Source organism: Ischnura elegans, chromosome X (genome assembly GCF_921293095.1).
Source record: "Ischnura elegans chromosome X, ioIscEleg1.1, whole genome shotgun sequence".
Classification (NCBI taxonomy): Eukaryota; Metazoa; Arthropoda; class Insecta; order Odonata; family Coenagrionidae; genus Ischnura; species Ischnura elegans.
Window position 1 is genome coordinate 91,127,107 of NC_060259.1, and position 7,254 is coordinate 91,134,360.

The following is a 7,254-nucleotide window of genomic DNA, read 5'->3' on the forward strand; positions in this document are numbered from 1 at the left end:
TTCGCATTTTCTTACATTGCAATTTAAATGGTGTTTATACCAATAAAATTATATTCTGGAGTGTTATTTAATATATTCCTTCCATCGCACTGAAATCGTAATCATAACAATAATATTCAATTCTGGGTTGTCATTTTCCTTTTTTTTGCATCGCACTTATAAATAAATTCGTTATAGCAATAAAATACAATGATGGAGTGCCATTTCGTATTTTTATTACATCCCATTTAAAAAAGTTTATACAGCAATAAAATTCAACTCTGGAGTGCCATTTCGCATATTTCCTGCTTTTCACTGAAATCTTTGTTGATAGCAATAAAATGCATTTCTTGAGTAACATTTCGTATTTCTCATACATCGCACTGAAATAGTTTTACAGCAATAAAATTCAATTCTGGAGTTTTTTTCGTATTTTTCTTACCTCGCACTTAAAACTTGTTTATAGTTATAAAATTCCTTTCTGGAGTGTCATATCATATATTTCTCGTTTCGCAATGAGAACCTGTTTATATTAATAGGAGTCACATTTGTAGTACCATTTCGAATTTTTCTTTCGCGGCATTGAAGTCGTTTTTACAGCAATGATACTTCATTCTGGAGTGCAATTTTCTTACTTCGTCTTGAAATCGTGTTTACAGCAAAAAATTGTATTATGGATTGTTATTTCGCATTTTTCTTACATCGTACTGAAATCGTGTTTATTGCAATAAAATAAAATTCTTGACTGCCAATTCGTATCTTTCTTACCTCGAACTGAAATTTTGTTTATAGCATTAAATTTCTAATCCGGAGTGTCATTTCGCATTTTTCTTGCATCGCACTAAATTCGTTGTTAACAATTAAATTATATTCTGGAATGCAATTTAGCATTTTTCCAACATCGCAATAAAATAGTTCTTTAAGCAATTAAATTATATATCTGAGTGCCATTTCGGATTTTTCTTAATTCGCCCTGATATCGTTTTTTGAGTAATAAAATTCAATTATGGAGTGCCATTCAGTATTTTTCTTTATTTGCACCGAAATGGTGTTTATAGCAATAAAGTTCAACTCTGGATTGTCATATCGTATTTTTCGTACCTCGCACTGGAATAGTGTTTAAAGCAATAAATTTAATTCTGGAGTGTCACATCACATTTTCCCTACATCGCACTGAAATATTACTTCAAGCGATTAAATTTAATTCTGGCGTTGAATTTCGCATTTTTCATACATTGCACTAAAATCGTGTGTAAGGCAATAAAATTCGATTCTGGAGTGTCATTTGGTATTTTTCATACCTCGAACGAAAATTTTGTTCATAGCAATGACAATCAATTCTGGACTGTCATTACGCATTTCTTATATCGCACTGAAATCGTGTTTATAGCTATAAAAAAAAAATTTTTTCGCATTTTGCATTTTTCTTTCATCGCACTGAAGTCCTGTTTATAGCAATAACATTCATTTCTGGGGAGTCATTTCGCATTTTTGTTACGTTGCTCTGAAATGGTGTTTATAGCAATAAAATTATATTCTGGAGTGCCATTTCGCATTTTTCTTACATCGCAATGAAATGGTGTTTATAGCAATAAAAATCATTTCTGGAGTGCCATTTCGCATTTATCTTTTCGCTTTGAAATCATGTACAAAGCAATTTAACTATAATCCTGGAGTGCTATTTCGCATTTTTATACATCGCAACGAAATCGTGTTTATATCAAAAAATTCAATTCTGTAGTCTCATTTGGTATTTTCCTATATCCGCACTGAAATATTATTCATAGTAATAAAATAAAATTCTTGAGTATAATTTCACGTTCTTCTTACCTCAGACGGAAATCGTGTTTATTGCAATAAAATGCAATTCTGGAGTGCCATTTCTTGTTTTTCTTATATAGCAGTGAAATCGTGTTTTAGGCAATGTAATTCAATTCTGGGTTGTCATTCCGCTTCTTTTACATCGCTATTTATTCGTGTTTATAGCAATAAAATTCAATTATAGAATGCCATTTCGCATTTTCCTAACATCGCACTGATTTCGTGCTCATAGAAAAATAATTAACTTCTGGAGTGTCACTCCATATTTTTCATTCCTCACACTGAAATTGTGTTCATAGCAATAAAATTCAATTCGGAAGCGCCATTTCGCAATTTTCTTACATCGCACAGAAATATTGTTTACAAATTAAAATTTAAATCTGGTTTGAAATTTAGCTTTTTTCTTTCATCGCACTGAAATGGTGTTTATGGCAATAAAATTTTATTCTGGAGTGTCATTTCGCATTTTCCAGACATCGAAATGAAATCGTGTTTATAACATTAAAATAAATTCTACGTTATCATGTCGCTTTTATCTTACATCGCACTTAAATTATGTTTATAGCAATAAAATTCAAAGTTGGAGTGCCATTTCACTTTTTCTCACATCGCACTAAAATCGTCTTTGTAGCAACATAATTCCTTTCTGGTGTGTCATTTCCTATTTTCCTTCCTCGCACTGAAATCGTTTTCATAGCAATTTAATCAATTCTGGAGAGTCATCACACACTTTTCTTAAATCGTACTGATATCGTGTTTAAAGCAATAAAATTCAATTCTGATGCGACATTTCGCATTTTTCTTACATCGCACATAAATATTTTTTGCAGCAAACAAATGTGAATCTGGTTTGAAATTTGCATTTTTCTTTCAAAGCACTGAAATGGTTTTTAAAGCAATAAAATTTAATTCTAGTGTCATTTTGCATTTTCCCTACGTCGCACAGTGGGCTGAAATCGAAAAAATTGGGCTTTAATATATTAATAATCTCCCACATGAATCGGCCTCAATTTTTTTATTTGCTTCTTTAGGTGCATCTCTTCTACCTTGGCTATTTCCTTTGTTTCTTTTTGCTCTGGTTGGAGTTGTCGTAGTAATTTCCTTCACTAATTTGGAGGCCACCTCATCTCCTTCCTCTCTTAATGTCATCGATGCTGCGAATGATAAAGTTGCCGCTAGCCGCGAGAAGATCTAAGACTTTCAGTCATCCTCCTCTTTGTTCTTTCGCTAACTTTGTCAAATTTTTTCCGGGTGTTCACCTGCTCTTAATGGGATCAAAATGAGTAAAAAATCGCCCTTAAATCCATTGAGATAATGCAACAACTCAGGTCACTTATTAATCGAATATGCTTACCCGAAGAATTAGAAGCTCTTGTCAATTCTAGAACGTTTTCTGGTACATATATAGGTGCTTTCAGCCACTTAATATTTCTCCTCAAAAATCTTTCATTTCTACTGCAGGATTCCCATTTATTTTAGTAGCGAATCAAAAAATATCGTTTAAGACAGTCACTAATGCCCTTCGTAGCTTCAATATTACCTTGCGCGTGAAATTTTTTTGTCAGATATTTCATTAAAAATTCATATCTCTCAACAAGGGATTTACATCCGGATTTGACAACTTTTTTTATGAAGCAATAGACGAGTTACCTCGGGACCAGACATTTTTATAATTGCTCCAAATTTGTTGTTCAATACAACACTGGTTCTATTTCAGCTCTACGAGTTACCAATAACAAGTAATATACATGAAAATCAAAGAAAGGGTAAATTCTAGAGGCGTTCATGGTAAATAAAATTATGGAAAAGGGACCGCACACGAGCAACGTGGGGTCATAAAAAGAACATTTTCGCGACTACCGTAGGGGGTGGACGGGCAAATACCAACCAGCTGTGGGCTAGTCGGCTGGTTTTAAAATCTATTTCGTCTTTGAGGTTAGAAGCAGGCTAATAGAGCCGTTTTACCCATCGAAGGGGTACAATGCACGTGCGGAATTGTCAGAGTTTCAAGTCAGCTAGTTTGCATTCGGGAATTTGGTAAATAAACACTAGTCAGTAAAAATGGATAGAGGAGCGAATTCATTTATCTAAAGTGACAACAAACCAACTTGAACTGAAATAGTAATAATTATGTTGGAATCAAACATAACCACAGCAAAGACATCATAGCGCTTTATAATGTACGCTGCGTCACGACATTCCATGCGCCCAGGGAGCAGCCGCGGACTGCGCGGCACGGTAAAAACATCGATTTTATTTTGTTTTTTGCGAACGGTCGCAGATTATTTCTGTGGATGGAGACTCTATATGGCTTGATGCAATTACGATGTAAATATCTGAGAGCATCTCGGTGTCCTTTTTTTATACAGCCACACACGGGCAAAAATGTTACTGAAATTAGCGTCCGCCATTTTGTACTGCATCGACGATAAATATTACAAGACAGTAAAGAAATCAGGTTACAACAAAAGGAAAATAAATGTAGTAATAATATATCATAGCTTTTATACAATAAATTTGCTTAAAATGATTCACTATCCAACATCCGTCGAGTACGGCAATTCCCGTGGCCAGCAGCCAGCTCCGGGCGGTACCGCACGTTCGAAAAATCGATCTTAATTTCGGCGTCGCAGGTGGTCGCAGCTGTACTTCCAATTATCGTAATCTATATACATTGTAGTATATGTGGTGTAAATATCTCGAGGTAACTCGGTGATCCTTTTTTTAAAATCCTACGTAAACACAAAAATTCGACGAAAAACAGGGTCCGCCATTTTGTATCGTATTGGTCACAAATACAACAACTAAGTCGTGAAAGTTGATGGTAATCAATGCTTACAAACCGTTTAACAATGTCATAAATTTTTGTTGCTATTGAATTACTACTAAAGGTGTGACATTAGTTTAAACATGCTGAATTTCGAAAAAAATTCAAAGCGGGCAATTTGCGCCAAATTTGTTCAACTTTGAGGCTATGTATTTTATATAAAAAATTAACCTATGAAAAAATTTTGCGTCAAAAAATGCACTAATGTGTTGGCAACAACTGTGCAAAGTTTCAACTTCCATACTCAAAAAAACCATTTTCGAGGTTTTGTCCAGCTTTTTTCGATTTCAGCCCACTGTGCGTCGCACTGAAATATATTCATAGCAATAAAATAAAATTCGGGAGTATAATTTCGCATTTTTCTTACCTCAGACGGAATTCGTGCTATTTGCAATAAACTGTTGTTCTGGAGTGCCATTTCACGTTTTTCTCACATTACACTGAAATCGTGTTTATAGCAAAAGAATTTTATTCCGGATTTCATATTTTTCCTTCCTCACACTGAAATCGTATTTGCAGCATTAAAATTAAATTTTGGAGTGCCATTTCGCATTTTTCTTGCATCGCACTGAAATCGTATTTACAGCAATAAAGTTCAATTCTGGAGTGCCACTTGGCATTTTTTCATACATCGCAGAGAAATAAAGTTTACAGCGAAAAAATCAAATATGGTTTCAAATTTCGCATTTTTCTTACATCGCACTGAAAGGGTGTTTATAGCAATGAAATTTAATTCTGGAGTGTCATTTCGCATGTTCCTGACATCGCATGGAAATCATTTTTAATGCATGATATTCAATTCTGGGGTGTCAATGCGCATTTTTCTCACTTTGTATTGAAGTCGTGTTTATAGCATAAAAATTCCATTCTGGATTGTCCTTTCGGATTTTTCTAACATCACAATAATATGATGTTTATAGCAATAAAAATGATTTATGGAGTACCTTTCGCATTTCTTTTGTATCGCACTAAAATCGTGTTAATAGCAATTGAATTATAATTCTGGAGTGCAATTTCGCATTTTTCTCTCATCGCAAGGAAATCTTACTTATCGTAAAAAATGAAATTGGAGTGTCATTTCGCATTCTCTCACATCGCACTTAATTCGTGGTAATTGCAATAAAATAAAATTCTGGGTCGTTAATTCGAATTTTTTCTTACCTCCAACGCATATCCTAATTATAGCAATAAAATTGAGTTCTGGAGTTCCATTTCCCATTTTCGCTACATCGCACTGAAATCGTTTTAATAGCAATTGAATTATATTCTCGAGTGCCATTTAGCATTTTTCTTACATCGCACTGAAATCGTGTTTATAACAATAAAATTAAATTCTCGAGTCTTTTCGGATTTTTCTTATATCGAACTTAAATCGTGTTTATAGCAAATAAATTTCATTCTGGAGTATCATTTTCCATTTTTTTACATCGCGCTAAAGTAGTCTTTTAAACAATTACATTATCTTCCTGAGTGCAATTTCGAATTTTTCTTGCATCGCGCTAAAATCGTGTTTAAAGCAATAAAATTCAATTCTGGAGTGCCATTTCGTATTTATCTTACATCGCACTGAAATCGTTTATAAAGCAATAAAATTCAATTCTTGAGTGATAATTCAAATTTTTCTATCTTCGCACTGATATCTTTGTTTTTTGCAATAAAATTCAATTCTTGAGTGCCGTAAGGTGACCAGTGCACAAGGCATGTATGTAGAATTTGGATTATCATTTTTAAGGTATGTTCTACAGATTTTCATGATATGTAGTGTTACATTTATCATTTCAAATTTTTTACTGTTTTTTGAAATAAACATTGCAAATATACTTGATTTTTTGTGATACCAAATGTTTGGTTTGACTTATAAAAAAATGTTCTAGGAATGTCAAGCTCATTTAAGTAATAATGTCTATAGAATGTATTTAAAAATGAGGCCATAAAGGGATTTGGTGCGGAAAAGTGCGGAAATATATATTTTTTTTTCAGGCGACATGGAGAGCGCTGTCGTGACGCACGGAGAGCTATGTAGCCTACTTCACGACAACATCGAGACAAAAGATTCATTACCAGATTATTTGATGCTAAGAAGTGTATCAGTGTAGCTATTGGGAATTTTTTAAACAATTACGCCAGGCGTTTAAAAAAAAGTGGAAGAAAATATGAATATTTTCTTACAAAATATAATACGTGGCTTCAAAACCCATTGCTCATGCCCAAAAAAAGTGACAGAAAAACGTCTCAGAATTAACTTTAGTGACGAAGCTGAGCCATCAACCTCCAAGGAAAGACCCAGAAAAGTGTTCGAACACTGAACGGATAGAGCGAAACGGACGAGAGTGCAGCCGTTGATTAAGTCGCACACAGAGGATGAAATCGTGTTCGCGGCCCAGTATACTCTCCATTCTTCTGGAAACCGAGACGCTGCAGCTATGGTGAGAGAAGCTACCCACACCACTCTCCGTAGGGCTAACAAACTAAAGCAAGCCTACTAATCGCCCCCACAACCCTCAATACCATACACTGGGGAGGAGGCGCTAGCGCTTCTGATTGAAACTGGATTGACAAAGGCGCAGTACACGAGAATCAGGACAGGAGCGAAGGACAGATTAAGCAACATTTACCCGTCTTATGGT